Source organism: Schistocerca cancellata, chromosome 4 (assembly GCF_023864275.1).
Source record: "Schistocerca cancellata isolate TAMUIC-IGC-003103 chromosome 4, iqSchCanc2.1, whole genome shotgun sequence".
In the NCBI taxonomy this organism is placed as follows: Eukaryota; Metazoa; Arthropoda; class Insecta; order Orthoptera; family Acrididae; genus Schistocerca; species Schistocerca cancellata.
The window spans coordinates 864234077-864251172 of NC_064629.1; the positions used below are offsets into that span (position 1 = coordinate 864234077).

At 41.4% G+C, this 17096-nt stretch overlaps 1 protein-coding gene and 1 long non-coding RNA gene across 2 annotated transcripts in view; one reads left to right on the forward strand and one right to left on the reverse strand.

Annotated features, from left to right (window-relative positions):
- Positions 1 to 15971, forward strand: part of LOC126184998 (uncharacterized) — a 28108-nt gene extending 12137 nt beyond the window's left edge. The window contains exons 3-4 of the long non-coding RNA XR_007536925.1: positions 14401 to 14659; positions 14918 to 15971. This is a non-coding gene — a long non-coding RNA (uncharacterized LOC126184998). The remainder of the gene's footprint in view (positions 1 to 14400; positions 14660 to 14917) is intronic.
- Positions 1 to 17096, reverse strand: part of LOC126184477 (dynein axonemal heavy chain 7-like) — a 1143184-nt gene that overhangs the window by 512077 nt on the left and 614011 nt on the right. The gene's annotated exons all lie outside the window — the stretch shown is intronic.

Genomic DNA, 17096 nt, shown 5'->3' on the forward strand with positions numbered 1-17096 from the left:
AGAATCCCAGCCTTGATATAAATTTTCATTTGTTGCTTCTGCCTTCATGCCAACTGTCATCTAAGGTTGCTTTTAGCTAATAATAGCAATGCTCATTGTAGATGTGGTCATCAGTAAGAGTGTAACCACTGATTCACATAGAATAATAAACAAAAAGCGGTGTGAATGGATTCAAAGTTCGCTATTGGCTTAATTCCATGCCTAGTGGTCTAGAGTTTCCTGCATGACATCAGATATTTTGATCAAATTTTATATGGACAGTCGCACATGTTCCCAATGAACATTGTTAAAGTTTCATTATCATTAATTAAATTCTTCTGGAGATATAGTCATGTTTGACCCTGTAGTGCAGCTATCAACAATGCATCTGAGTTTTTGACAGCTTTGAGATGTAATACATCTGGTAATTTTTTCTTGAAAGAAACAAAACTAGGTTATCTATTATAACTTTCTACAATTGCTTAAAGAAAAAAAATTAAAAGTGATTTCCTTATGGATAATGTGAAACAAAGTTAGCTGAAAAATACACACTTGGAAAAAGTGAGGTTTAGCTTTTTATATCTTCAGAAGGAATTGTGGGGTACATCTGAAACCTTGCTCATAACTTACCAATACAGGGTTGTAGAACATAAAATTTCATTCTCCTTCTGCTTTCCAATAATTGAAAAATTCAGGGCAAAGTTGATAATTGCACAAATGGCAAAATGGCTATTTGTGACCCACTTTTACAAAAGATGTCTGCAAACACTTAAATCATTTCCATGAGAAAGGGCATGTTCTAAATGCCTAAAAAACTGTACTTGGTTGCACAGTGTGTGTGTAAGGCTCTAAAAAAATTGTAGCAAGGTGAAGGTGCATTGAAAATGGGCCCATATTCTGCTGGTACCCAAATTAAATTGGACATCTGTTATGTTCTAAATTTGTTCAGTACTCCCAGGGGAAGTCAGTCAACTCTTGATGACTAGGAAGTCAGATAGTCCAAATAACAAAAAACTTCAAAAAAGTATGTCCTTTTGTCACAACTGATCATGATATATTTAGTCTGTTTTTCTGCAACTACTACAGAATCAAATTGTGTATAAGCTTCATAATACTTTACAGCAATCGTCCTGACATTTTTTTGGAGTGGATTCATGTCAGAGAGAATTATTGTCTTGTTATTGTCTAATGCTATTGATGTATCAGTTTAATTGTGGTTTAAGGTAGAGCGTACTTTGTGTGGGGAGCGTACTTTGTGTGAAATGTGGAATGTTACAGTACACAAGAAAAATTGTGTAAATATGTTACAGCCCATGGTGGCTTAACAACTGCTGATTCCTTTTACAAAGAGGAAATAACCGTTCCTATTGCCATAGCAACCACACTAGACAGCTGTGAAACATCAACCATGGCTGAGTTTATCTATCATAGATTTCCAAACCTTATGTTGGTTTCTTTTCCCAAGCCGGTGGTAAATTTGTACAAGGGTCAGAGGCCAAAGCTAGAAGAGGTCTCTTGTAGAATATTTTTTATTTATGTATTTATCATATCCAAGATATCACTTTTGTCTTTTAGGAACATAAGCTTATCTTTACTTCAGACTCCATAAATTTTTTACAGGTTTCAAAATTTGCTGTAGAATGTCATGAGGAAAACCAAACTGCTGACCGGATGATGTCACTGGTGGGATTGTTTGGGAAGAAATTTTGATAAGATAGAACCCAAAAAATTACATTTTTCGAGTGTGATTACCTCAATTTATTAGCACCACAAAAAAGAGAATTGTTCTATTTTGGCTTCAGTATTCCATTTCATTTTTTATATAAACAATATTGCAGAGCTGAATACTGTAGACACATCAATAAAAAAACAAACCTATATGCAGTTTTTCCGACTTGTGCTCATTTCTTTGTCATCAGAACTTTTGATACTATTCTTCAGAGAGTACTAGACAATTGTAGAACATACCAAAAGCTGTCAGATTGGAGTACCAGCAGAATAAGGGCCCATTTTCAATGCACTTCCCCCTTGTTCTTTTTCAGAGCCTTACATTCTCGCATTGCAGAACCAAATATAATGTTTAGGTGACTCAGCACATGGTCTTTCTAATTAAAACAGTTCAAAATAGTTCGCAGAAGATCTTTTTTTTATGCTGTAAAAGTGGGCCAAAAACAGACAGTTTGGCATTTTGGCATTTTTAAAAAAGTCAGCTTCATCCTCAGTTGTGGCGCAGTGGTTAGCACACTGGACTCGCATTCAGGAGGACGACGGTTCAATCCCGCGTCCGGCTGTCCTGATTTAGGTTTTCCGTGATTTCCCTAAATCGCTTCAGGCAAATGCCGGGATGGTTCCTTTGAAAGGGCACGGCCGACTTTCTTCCCCATCCTTCCGTAATCTGAGCTTGTGCTCAGTCTCTAATGACCTCGTTGTCGACGGGACGTTAAACAGTAATCTCCTCCTCCTCCGTCCTCAGTTTTTAAACTGCTGTAAAGCAATATGAGAATGAAATTTTAAATACAAATACCTTCTATTGGTAAGTTAGCATCTGCAAAGTTCCAGGTGTATCCCACAGTTCGAGGTATAAGAAACTAAGCTTCATATTTTTTCGCCTGACTTCGTATCAAATTATCCATTTGCAAATTGCTAAGTAGCTCTGTTTATTATTTCACCTAAGGGAGTGCTAAAAGCTGTAAAAGATGGCTTACTTGTGTTCCTTTCAAGAAAATACTGCCAAAGATATTACCTCGAATTGCCAAAAATTCATGGGTACACTGTTGATAACTGGAATGTTCACGCAAAATTTCAGTAAAATCCATGGTTGTCATGTGGGAACTTTTTCTGGAATTAGACTATTTGACATGGAATGGCCCTACTTTTGTAATTTGTATCAGTAATTAATTTCTTCAGTGATCGTTGACAGCTGTGTGGAGAGTGGCCATGCTGTTTGCGTGCTTGGGCACTTAAGGTGTTTGCGTGGGTGTTGTTTGCGTAAGTTCGTTTAAGTAGTGTGTGCAAGTCTAGGGACCAATGACCTCAGCAGTTTGGTCCCGTAGGAAATAACACACATTTTATTTTTAACACTGGTAAAGAACAGAATTTCATAGAACCTGTGAAACCTGTAGAGCCCTGAAATTGTATAACAACGTAACTTGTTTTATATACAGATTAAGGATATTTTTCATAATTTGTTGACTGCATAGTTCTATTTAGCACCACAAATGACAGTGTGTGTTGTAGCAGTAATTTTTATTTGAAGTGGCCCACTTTTCTTTCTACAGGGGAAGGAAGTTTAAATAAAAGGGAAGAGTGTAGCATTCATGCTGGAGGCTATAGTTCCTGGTTTCCAAATGATCAGCTCAATAATGGCACAGATTTAGTACCAAATGGCAAGCTGAAGTACTCGACTTGGGTTACTGAATCAAGGAAATACCAGCTCTTGCCAATAATGGCACATACTTATTATCAAAAGGCAAGATTATTGAAATACTTTATTTTATTAATTCAATCAGGATATACCAATTCTTAGTTTTGTTTGTTCCTTATGTTCTTAGAAGCTTTGTTTTTGTACAGCTGATGTGGTGAAAACAGGAAAGAGGGCAGAAGTTAAAGATTCCTCATGTTTGTATTATAGTGATTACACTGTTGCTAATTTTTGACTTTGTCTTCTTGATTGATGGTTCATCAGACAGCAGCAATAAGGAGCAAGAGAACATAGTTGAAAGGGAAACAATGGAAAGACAAGGGTAAAAAATAATTTATAGAGTTAAAAATAAAACTTGTAGTAATTCAGTAATTATGATAATGGCTTATGTTGTTACTATTACTAATATTACTATTATGACTTGTTATTTATATTATTACTGGAAATAATAATTAAGTTAATGACAGGATGTTCCAAGCAAAACATGCTTGTCTTTCTCTTGTAAATATTGAAGGAATCTGCAGAGATTTGGCTGAAAAGGTGCTGAAATACAAGCTAGATTAATGAAGTTACAATCTTCTGGGTTATTAGGCCATGTCATATTTCTACTAAAATGATTGACGTTTTGGCCACTCTGCTGGGATCTTCCTCAGGATCTTCTGGTGTCCACTAATGGTAAAGACACATGCACGAGTGTTCTAGCAGTAGTGGACGCCAGAATATCATGAGGAATATCTGGTCAAAACGTTGATCATTTAAGTAGAACTATGACGTGGCCTAGTAACCCAGAAGATTTTAACTTCAGTGACAATGGCCGCGAAAGCCTGCAGAATTAGATTAATGAAGCTTGGACCTGACCCAACTCGCGCTGACCGAAATGCCATAACAAGTTAACCATTGCAAACAGGCAGGATATTTTTGAAGGTTTGGCAGATGGGAGATCATAGTAGACAGTGAGAATTCAGCTACAGGCATGTGAGAAATATTAGAAGACTGATCTGAAATGTGACTGAATCAAGAAGAAAAATTTCGAGACTATTGTCTAAGAGTGGATAGGAATAACATTAAGCTGTATCAGTAAACGTTATGCATACCCTCTCTGTTAGATTATGGGGGGTGAGGACTGCTATGAAAAAACTGGCAGCAGATAGAATCGTCAAGTGTTGTAAGAGGAAAGTGTTCCAAAAGGGAATACAACAGAACATGAAATAAAGGAGACAGTATGAGGGCATATAAACAGTTTTCCTTGTGTTTTAACATTACACAAGGAAAAAAACAAGCAGAAAACAATTAGATGACAAACTGAGCATTGCAAAGATGCACAAACTGCATTGGGAATGGATCATGGGAAGTAAATGTCTCCTTGAAATAGGCAGTATTAAGGCAATAAGCTTCACTGATACATTTCAGCCTAAAAAAGAAAACTGTGAATTCTGCAAACTCTATGCAAGTTGTTCTGGGGAGGAAAAAGCAAAGTTGGCAGACAAATAGATCTCTCACATTGCAAACAAAGCTATTGTCAGGAACCTGAAAGAAAGTCGCTTCAATCTTAGACAAGACTGTTATCAATTGTCACATGCTTCTCATTCTGCAGTGAGCCTTTATTACTACAAACAGTAATATTCCACCTTCAGTTTCACAGTTGACATGAAAACAAGAAAGGACAGTGCTGTTTTGCATGATAAAATTGTCTCTCATGGTCCAAATGAAATGACCAGCATTTTTACCATTTCAGAGGTGGAAGATGATAAAGGTGGCAAAACATTGAAACTGTACTTGAGCAGCTGTGTATAGCAAAATAGGAAATACCTATTTTCTACGTTTGTCATTGCATCTATTAAGTTTGGAATATCAATCACACATTGCTTTCTAGAACAGGGGTGCTCCCAGAATGAAGGTGACTCAGTGCACGCTCTGATCGAAAGAAGCGAAAGAAGAACCAATCTGTGTACATTCTGGATCAGTATGTCACCTTAATTAGATCACCGGCAAGCCATACATAGTTAATGAAATGAGTCAGGACATGTATATGATATCAAGAAAGTGGGTCACAACAGTGGATGTACACCACCAGTAACAATAAGAGTATGTGGAGTCAAGTATGGGGAAACAGCTGTCTTATGAGGATGACCATATGAAGTGTACTTAATGTATACTTACCAGGAAGAAGCAAAGTGTATCTTTTGACCATAAGTGACCCAGAGGAAGGCAACTCTCATTGTGAGACATTCTTGAATAGGCATATCATAGGTTCCTGCCAGTTGGCAAATGGATGTTGACTCTCTTGTTCTTACGTGATAGCAAGTGCATCCCAGCTGCATATCAGTTTTATCAAAGCCTAGTTTCAACACAAACCAGCACACCAGAACTGCAGATGATGTATCAAGGTAAAGATAAATGTGAAGCAGATATTTTTCCTGCTTGTTATTTGGACAATTAAACAACCATACAAACATTTTTGTATTTCTTAGAAAGAAGTCGCTAATAGTCTGTACTGCAGAAGTAAGAAAATAGTGAAAAACTTAAAGGGATCATCACACTTTAGAATTAAGAATCTTAATTTGGAACACAACCAAGGGAGGTAAAACATAAAAATAAGATTAAAAAGGACGACATGTGGAAATACTACAAAGTATTCAATGAACTGTGGATGAAGCCCGACCAACAGGCATTACATACATTGATCAAAAATGATAGTGCATTGGGAATGGATAGTTCCTAGCTGAAATCTAGATCTGCCAGTAAAATTTAGAAAGGACGACTGATAGCTGAACTCTATTATTTACAAGAAAAATAGCTCATAAATGTTAAAAAGAATCAGGAACCATAGACAGAAAACAACTTAACAAAAAATAAAGTTTTCTAAGATATCTTGACCATATATAAAATAAATCTTGTGTGTTCAAAAATTTAGATGTAGTGAACCTATTGTACATCCACTCCAAAAACAAAGTTCCATCTACTGCTTGTATGTAAGAATGCTGATAAAATACATCAGCCAAAACATTATGACCTGCCAACTTCGATGTTACGTGCCACCTGGTGTCATTGCAGGCATGTGATGCAGTAAAGTATGTAAGCGGAAAGGACGTGGACAGGAATCACCCTAGCAAGATACAGGCTGCAGAGGGGAAATCCATGAAGATAAGCAACTTTGACATAGGGCAAATCATTATTAATGAGTATCTTGAAGGTGTCAAAGCCGGTCAAATGTCAACGTGCTACTGTGTGAGCATCTATGGAAAGAGGTATGAATACAGTGAAACTACCACTAGGTGCCAATTGTTGCATGCCCACGACTCTTCACAGAACATGACGTTGGAAGGCTTGTCTGATCTGTAAGGTAGGATGGACAGTGTTCTGTGGCATCTCTGCTGAAAGAGCACAGTGATGGTGCATGCACGAGTATTTCAGAACACACTATTCATCGCACATTGTTGGACAAGGAGCTCCATAGCAGACCACCCTTACTTCTTCATGTGTTGACCCAACGACATAGTCTGTTAATGTTGCAGTGGGCACAGGACCATTGGGATTTGACCATTTATCAGTGAAAATGTGTGGGCTATTTGGGTGAGTCACATATTTTGTTAGGCTAGGTCACTGGTCATCTCCACAAATGCCATCATCGAGGTAAATGGCGGCTCGAAATGTGCAGCACACCATGAATGAAGGCTGGTGGGAGCAGTATGGGAGGCATTGTCCTGCACTTGCGTGGGACCTGTGGCAGTAATCAGACACGCTGACAGCTGTGAACCATTTGTATCCCTTCATGCTTGATGTCTTCTTCGACGGCAATGTCATCTTTCAACAGTCTAAATGTCCATATCTCAGAATCGGAACCGCAGTGGATTAAGGAGCAATATAGTGAACTCATGTTGATGTCTTGGTGACCAAATTTGCCTGATGTAAATCCTATGGAACCCATCTGGTTCACTATTGGGTGGCTTCACTGCATATGCAGATCAGCAGTCTGTTATTTATGTGAATTACACGTCCTGTGTGTAGACGTCTAGCATAGACATGTAATGCCATCTGCCTCCACAAACCTACCAGCAAACTGCCAGATCCCTGTTGGGCAGACTCAGTGATGTACAGGGTGATTATAATTAAGGTTAAACTTTCAAACCACTGTAGAAATACCACTGGTCAGAAAGACGTCAGATTGCAACAGAATATATCGGAGGAGGGGGAAAACAGATGGCAGAAGAAAAATAGTGACAATGTAGCAATAGGTGGTGCTGTAAGCATCATAATTTAATAGTGGTAGACTACAAATCACAAATGAATCATACAACAATGCCTAAGGTGTACTTTTGACATTAAACTGTACTACTCAGTGTGCATGGGTGTAAAGGTGTGATAATGTTAGTTACATAAGCCCATCCACCATGGCAAGGTCATATCACATCGGATGGTAAAAATCAGTTTTGTAATTTTCCTGAGGCCAAAAACTGCATTAAAAACATCAAGCTCAAATCGGATTAACAATTTCCATGTGACTGGTGCAAACCATATTTTCAATATGCTGTCCACTGTTTTCTGCGACAAGTTTAAATCGAGAAACAGCATGTTCCACAACTGATAGAAGTGTTTTCGGAATCACGTTCAGAATGTTTGCACAATGTGTGCCTTCAATGCAGCTAAGTTTGCACTAGGAATACTGAACACATCTTTCAGATAGCCCCACAGCCATAAGTCACATGGATTAAGATCAGGTGGTCGGGACTGCCAGGCTGTAGGGACATTGCGGCTGATAATTTTAATAGTTCCAAAATGGTACTTCAGCAGCTGTTTAACCAGATTTGCAATGTGCGGAGGTGTGCCATCTTGCGTAAAAATGATCACGTCAACATCGTTGGTGAGCTGGAATGACATGGTTGTGCAAAAGACACTCATAGTGCTTACCAGTGATGGTACAGGTAACAGGACTGGAAGCACCAGTCTCTTCGACAAAATATGGCCCTATGGTAAATGGTGCCATAAACCTGCACCACACAGTGACCTTTTCAGGATGAAGTGGTACTGGTTTATTTGCATGTGAATTTTCCGTTGCCCATATTTGACAATTTTGTGTATTGACATATCCTGTCAAATTGAAGTGGGCTTTGTCTGTCCACAATCTTCCTTGGCGAATCATTGTCCACGTCCATGTGAAAAAGAAATTCTAAAGCAAAGGTCTCTCTTGCTGGCAGGTCAACACGAAGCAACTCATGCACATGGGTAACTTTGAATGGATAGCAAAGAAAGATATTTCGTAGGATTTTATGTGCCGTGCTCGTAGGTATGTCCAATGTTCGGGCAATTCTCCATGCACTACACGTTTGCACACCACCACTCGTCTCCTCCTGCATTGCTGTGGCCACTGCTTCCACTGACATCAAATCAATTCGTTTCCTCCCTCTACCAGGTTGCACACCAAAAGAACCCATATTTTCGAATTTATGAATTATTTTCTCCAGACTTGTGGCAGTCGATGGACCAACACCTTTATTCAAACCCTAAAGTGTCTGGAACTTCCACAGAACGATGTGTGCACAGTCCTCATTCTTTTAATACAGCTTCACAAGCAGAGTGCAATCCTGCATTGGCACAGTCATGTGCCAAGCCCAGGGAGGGGTGATTACCTGAGCTGCAACCTTCCCAAATTGCCGATTGGTCCCTCTGTCAGGTGTTGGGAGGTGTGAACAATCATACAAGGCAGATGTGCCCCTTGTGAAGAGAGCCCCCAGTTGGAAGGAGCACACCATTGGAGGTGCTGGCAATCATGGGGTACTTTCTTGCAATGAGTAAATCATCTTCCCAATCAATGTCTATGAAACATTAGTGTAATGATGCTAATGATTCAAAGACCCTTGCCACATCACCATGGTTCGTCATGGTCTCGCATACTGGTCAGTCTTTTGCCACGGAAAATCCGTTTGTTATTCAGAAACATGTTGATTCAGTTGCTGGCCCTGTAAAATCCTGCTCTCATTGACGGAATGGCACTTGGCTTTTGGAGACTACTTCTGTTTCTGAAGCACAACTGCTTGCTGCCTTGCTTCTCCATGGGTACTCTGCTTGTGTCAAGGCCCATATAACTCTGAATTCTTCTCGTGGTGTAATTTACACGAGGCTGTTCGACAGTCTAACAAAGGCCAAAATCCAATCTTACCTCTTTGATCAGGGTGTCATTGCTGTCCATTGTGCAATTAAAAAGGTAGGTTCCTCCTCAGTGCCCATCCACACTCTTTTCCTCACCTTTGATAGGGTGGTACTGTCGTCAAAGCTTAAAGCAGGCTATGAAATTATCACAGTCCGGCTGTACATTCCGAACCTGATACGCTGCTACCTGTGTCATCATTTCAACTGCACTAGAACGTCTTGTCAACACCCAGCCTGTGGTAGGGGTGCACACGAGGGTGATTGTGCACCTCTTCTCCCCACTGTATTAACTGCTATGGTGGCCATGCCGCTTCCTCTCGGGATTGTCCTGTGTATCTTGATGAGCTGGCTGTCAGATCTGGGTAAGGGAAAGAGTGCCTTACCTAGTCGTTAACAAGTTACTGGCTAGTTGCAAACCCTGTGCTCTCCTGTCTGGCACCTATAGTTCTTTTATTGTTACCTTTCGGTCCATGAAGGACATGGCCACACAGACATGTGACCTCAAATTCAGCTCTGAGGTTGTAAAATTGCCCAGTGTCAAGGTAGCATTGCCATCCCCTGTCCAGCTGTGCACAAACCATCAAACTCTCGCCTCGAGGGGAGAAACCACCAGCTACACAACCGGTAGGCAGGAAAGGACAGGAGTAGTACTCCTGTGTGGACTACCTCTGTCCCTCTAGCCAAACAACTCAAGAGTCTTCCTCTAACCAGAAAGGCTCAAAGAAATCCATCAAAGGCAAATGATCTCCGCCAACTCAAAGATCCTCTTCAACCATGTCGCCATGTGGTACCTTAGCCCGGCTGGCCTCTGTATCGCTGGTGCACACTGCCAACTGTTTTTTAGTGTTGGACTCCATGGACCGACCGCACAAGCAAGCCGATGGTTCTGTGGACACCTTGGAGCAGGATCCTGCTGCTTCTGTGCCCTATAGTAGAGATTCCACATAGGCTGTCACTAAGCAGCCGCTGAGTTTTGACACCCCTACATTTCTTCATCATGACTCTCCTCCAATGGACCATTCGCGGCCTTCAGTCCCACAAACAGTATTTACGGCTGCTTTTAGCATCGCAGTAGCCCCTTGTACTTTGCCATCAGGAAACAAAATTGCGCCCTCACGACCGCTTTGAGCTTTCACATTACATCGATTCATTTTGCCCTTCCCCTAAGGGTGGCATTCCATTTCATGTGGGCATCATGCTGCTCATACGGAATGGCATTCAGTCAGCCCATCTCCCCGACTACCCATCTTCAAGCTGTTGCAGTTCGCCTTTTCCTTCTCCACCTGAGTTTTTCCGTCTGTACCAGCACACTGAACTCGCATTCAGGACGATGGCTCAGTCCCGTCTCTGGCCATCCTGATTTAGGGTTTCTGTGATTTCCCTAAATTGTTTCAGGCAAATGCCGGGATGGTTCCTTTGAAAGGGTACGGCTGATTTCCTTCCCAATCCTTCCCTAACCTGAGCTTGCGCTCCGTCTCTAATGACCTCATTGTTGACGGGACGTTAAACACTAACCACCACCACCACCACCACCACCACCACCCTCTGTACCATTTATGTCCCTTTGTCATTCGATGTCACCAGGGCAGACTTACTTCAGCTTATTGGGCAGCTACCTCCCACATTTTTGCTACTCGATGACTTCAATGTGCATCATCCCCTTTGGGGTTCTCCCAGGACCTGTCAGGGAGGTGTCCTCTTGGTTGACCTTCTTAACCTCTTCCGCCTTATCACTGGAGCACCCACTTTCCTTCCCAACTCTTCACATGCCTCTTCCCATTTGGACCTATCCTTCTGCACTGCCCAGCTTGCCCATCATATTGAGTGGTCCGTTCTGACACTTGCTCGAGCAACCATCTCCTGTGTGCTATCAGTTTGCTGACTCCTACCCTATCTGCATGCACGCCCAAATGGCAGCTTTACTCCTCCCTGCTGACCTTTGAAGAACAAGAGTTCCCCAGTTGTGATGACCAGGTGGAATATCTCACAAATGTTATTGTTACTGCTGCAGAACGTTCCATTCCTCACAGTTCCTATTTACCGACCGAGCGAGGTGGCGCAGTGGTTAGCACACTGGACTCGCATTCGGGAGGACGACGGTTCAATCCCGCGTCCGGCCATCCTGATTTAGGTTTTCCGTGATTTCCCTAAATCGCTCCAGGCAAATGCCGGGATGGTTCCTTTGAAAGGGCACGGCCGACTTCCTTCCCCATCCTTCCCTAATCCGATGAGACCGATGACCTCGCAGTTTGGTCTCTTCCCCCAAACAACCAACCAACCATCCTCTTTACCACATCGTGTCTCAGTGCTTTGGTGGACTGAGGCATGCCATGACACAATTTGCACACAGAGACTTGCTCTCTGTGTTTTTAAATCATCCTATGATGGCAAACTGCATTCATTATAAACAGATGCATCCAAAGTATCATCACATTCTTCAAGATAGCAAAAGGACTAGCTGGATTTCATTCACTAGTTCTTTTAACAGTTCCACCCTTTTCTGTTGTGGGTGCCAACCTCAGATGGCTGTCTGGTACTAAGATCCATTCCCCAATTTCCAGCCTGACAGTAGCAGACAATGTTATGGTGGACCCTATTGCTATCTCCAACACCTAAGGCCACCATTTTGCGGAAGTTTAGAGCTCTTCCCACTATCACCCTGCCTTCTTTTATAGGAAAGAAAGCAGAGGAGGCTTGGGCGGTACCCTTCTCTTCTCAGAGTCATGAGTGTTACAATGTCACCTTTACTATGCTCTGTTCATCCCAATCCTCTGCGCCAGGGCCAGACACCATCCACATTCAGATGTTGCAGCACCTTTTTCTTGCAGGCAAGCACTTTCTGCTTAGCACACACAACCTCGTCTGGGCAGAGGGCACATTTCCCAGACACTGGTGTGAAGCCACTGTCATACTCATACCTAAGCCTGGTAAGGACAAAAACCTTCTTTCTAGCTACCACCCCATCTCTCTAACAAGCTGTGTTTGCAAGGTGATGGAACGTATGATTCTTGCCCAGCTGGTATGGTGGCTCGAGTATTGTAATTTACTGACAAATGCACAGTGTGGATATCGAGTGTGAAGTTCTGCGGTTGATCATCTCGTTACTTTGTTCACCCATGTCTGTGGTAATACCAGACTGTGGCCATGTTTTTCATCTGGAGAAGGGCTACGACTCCTGCTGGAGAACTTTTATCCTCCGTACTATTTACATGTGAGGCTTCCGTGGCCGCCTGCCCCGTTTCCTTCAGGAATTTTTAAAAGATCGTGTTTTCAAGGTGCATGTGGGTTCTGCCTTGTCAGACACCTTTATCCAGGAGAACGGTGTGCCTTAGGGTTCTGTCCTGAGTGTCGTCCTCTTCGCTATAGCCATTAACCCTATTTGTGGCCTGTCTCCCACCAGGCATCTCCGGCTCCCGTTTTGTTGACAGATTTTGCAATCTGTTGCAGTTCTTCACAGACCTGTCTCACTGAGCAGTGTCTTAAACGATGTCATTATAGTCTTTACTCCTGGAGTGTCGACAATGGCTTTCAGTTTTCCACTGACAAAACTGTTTGTATGACTTTCTGGCAACGCAAGTGGTTTCTCTCACCATCTTTACATCTTGGCCTGTTGCCCTTCAATTCACTGAGACCCTTTGATGATTCTGTTGCTCATCAGTATAGGGCACGTCCCTCTTCTGTTACCGCATTCGGGAGGACGACGGTTCAATCCTGTCTCCGGCCATCCTGATTTAGGATTTCCGTGATTTCCCTAAATCGCTTCAGGCAAATGCCGGGATGGTTCCTTTGAAAGGGCACGGCCAATTTCCTTCCCGTCCTTCCCTCACCCAAGCTTGCGCTCCGTTTCTAATGACCTCGTTGTCGACAGGACGTTAAACACTAATCTCCCTCCTCCTCTTCTGTTACCTCCTGGTGTCTGCTTTTGGCACTTGGTACGGTGGCTTAACTTCACACTACCTGCAACTTTCCCGGTGGCTTTCATGAAGTGGCCCATGTTAACCCTGGCCTTCATTCGCTTCCTAAGGTCACCACTCCAGCCTCGGTCTATCACCTTCATTTTCATGACCTTAGCATGGAACTTCGCGATAGTACCTTTGTATATACTGATGGCTCTCGGACTGTGTGTGTGTGTGTGTGTGTGTGTGTGTGTGTGTGTGTGTGTGTGTGTGTGTGTGTGTGTGTGGGCGCTTTGAATATGTAACAAATTTAAAACAGATTCCTTCTACTGTACTTCCGCCAAGGAACCCCTGACGAACGTTCAGGCCTTAAACTAAATGGACCTAACTTATTGTTTACAGCTAATGTCTGCGTTGGAATTTTTTTATGGAAACTGGGACCATATCAGAAACTATCCCGACGACCTGCGCCTGGCCTTCCTCGTTCCTACTACACAGCAACGAATCGACGATTTAGCTATAACATTCTATGGAAATAAGATTAATTATTCAGCTGCTGTAATTGTATTAGAAGAGTTGTGGTACTACAAGCCTAATTTGTAACAACTAATCGCACAATTTAGGGAGGTATACAGAGAGTTTGCTTTTATGCCAAATGGTATAAGGTGTGCCCATCGTTATTACGACTTTAGGCAGGGACGCTATAGGCCTCTATGGTACACTTATTAGAGCCACATTAGTTGAATCTCAGTCCTTCTCAGACACACAGCTGTAGGCCATCCTAGGAAATGGCCTCACGTCCAGTGAGGTCTCCTAGCCAGGGTAGACAAAAATATAGGCTTGTACACAAGTTGGCCATGGATAAAGAACGATGGCAGTGTACCTGTCAGTATGAATTTTGTTTACACTTTAGGTGGCAAGCATTGGCACGTTTGTATTATGTCCTCGATATTTCAGGATGGCGTACCACCTGTGTTCTGCTTTGGGATTCAGAAGAGGTGTATATGAAGCTGCTACCGGTGGTAGTCAACGAACCGAAACCATCGAACATAACTCAACTTCTGATTCAGCGCACCATGGGTCTGGGGAAGAATCTACACAACATCAATTTGATGATGGATGGGAGGTGCCGTTGTTGCGTGCGCTCTCCGAAAGCTCAAATGGATAGAAGTCTTTTTTATTGTGACTCTTTGCAACTCAACATCTACTGTATATGGTGAGTATGAATCTATTCTTTTCATATTGTTGTAATTGGAAGTTTGTGACACGTGGAATATTACATAGATTATTAAGCATATAGTACTTTGTATAAAACAGGCAAGAAAGAGTTGAAGTCACTAAGGATGGAATACTCATTCATGCCCACTCAGAAAAATATGTTAAAGATTTAGAACTCTTAAGTCTTAATCCTAGGCCCAATCATATTCTTGCATATTGTCATTTCATCCTTTCTGTTAAAGTATTTAATTTGCAGGTAAAGACAGCTGCGGAGGTAAAAATGTGGCTGTAGAGTGCTGTCAAAACTTTGAAAGTCTTAAAAGTGAATCGTTACCTGAAATGAGACGTCAAGAACAACATGAATAAAGCAGTGAGTGTCATTAGAATATTATTTTCCATGAATGAAAGACATGCTAAATTACAATACCCAAGGGAAATAATGTATCACGGAATGAGGTTAGGGAATGCCAAATGAACATAGCACATAAGGAAGAAGACAGCCACCACATGGACAAGTGGAACATGTGAAGGATAAAATCAAAGACCAGATAGAACCCCTGGCATACCTTTTCAACAAATGCTTCAAGAACAACTCTGTCCCAAAACAATGAAGGGAGACACAACTGTGTTCTACGAAGGCAAAGGCAGGAAAGTTGACCCAAACTCCTCTATAGGAATTACTCTGGTGAGCGTCATGTTTAAACTCTTCTCTAAACTCCTAATGGCAGTGCATTGATACTTCTTAGAGCTCAGCTGTGACATAAGAATGCAACTAATATGGACATACCTGAGGGTGAAAAACATCAAGAAACTAGATAATGTTAAATTCAGGTTTGTAAAGAAAACTGTCAGTCTCAAAGTTCACAAGAAATAGCTACACCTATTTAGTTGTGTAGGAATCTGTCATCATAGAAGATACTGGACAATGATTCAATTTTCCAAAGAGGCAAGCATGCAAAACAGACATCAAAGAGAGACAGAACAATGCAAGGGAGGTATTGAAGGAAACTGTGGAAACAAATGTGAGGAATTCAGGTACCTGGAAAGGACCGAACTTCCAACTCTGCCACCTGTGCAAACATTTTTCAACCAATGGTTTCCACTCGAAGATCTCCCAGAAAGGGATCATATATTGAGCACATGGAGTACTGCATCTGTAAACTACACAAACTGTACCCCAAATAGCATTAAGTGAAGTGTGAAAATGAAACTCGGCCTGTATGCACATTAACAAAAGACGGATGAAAACATAACTCTAATGTAACTGTATGTGCACAACTTGTTTAATAAAGTTATTATTTTAGTTGGCAGATCATGCAAATATTTATTAATAATAGGGAAGCCTACAGATTAGTTGTAAAAGCAAATAGGTCTGTGTATTTCACAGCTCAGAGTAGCTCTCAATAAATGCAGATAAAACATTTGCAATGCACCTATATCTTACAGAAACAACTGTACAAAGCAGCTACAAACGGTGTGCCACCAAATTCCTTCGACCATGAATGCAAGATGACTGTATGAACTGTATAAACAATAAATTGTGGTGCCATGTATTACATAAAATTTGACAGGATACACAACATATTGTAAAAAAAGTATACTGTACACAGGTGGAATCATTGTTAAAGTGCATAATTATATTTTGAGGGAACTCTGCATGTAGAAGATACAGAAAACTAAGGACAATTGAAAATACATCTTATAGAAACAAATGTAAACCACTGTTTAAAGAAGGTACAAATTCTCAGGCTGATTTCCTTATATTTCTTGGATGTCACAGCATTTGTGATAATCATTATACAAGTAGATAAGAGACCAGAGCCTTTGCACAAACCAGGATGTTCACATATGCAACACTAGGCAAAAATCTAAAACATTCACACCCAAAAGCAAACTGGGATTAAGCTTTACAGTAAATTAACACAGTATTACAGCAACACAAAGTATTATACTGTACCTTCTAAACGTACAGTATAGGTGAAAGTTTGTGTTGTGTGTTAAATATTTCTTGTATTATTGCTAGAAAATGTACTCTGTGTGTGTGTGTGTGTGTGTGTGTGTGTGTGTGTGTGTGGGGGGGGGGGGGGGGGGGTCACAAAATTGTAAAAGTCATGTACCTACTCATTTAACAAACTACGCTCTTATAAAAACGAAAATATCAGTTTTTGACAATATAATTTAATTGGATGGATAAAAAAATCTACTCACCAAGTGGCAGCAGGAGAAAATACATACAAAAAAGTGGCAGACAGGTTGAAGGGGAGGAAGAGGGATGATGGGGAAGGACTGGAGAGGTTTAGGAAAAGTGGTAGAGTTCGGAAGAGTCACTCAGAGCCCTGCGGTGGGGGACAGGATGAAAAGGAAAGACCATTGGCCACTATTCTCCTGAGGAGTTGAAACATCTTACTGCTAGAATAGGCAAAGTTTCCACTGTA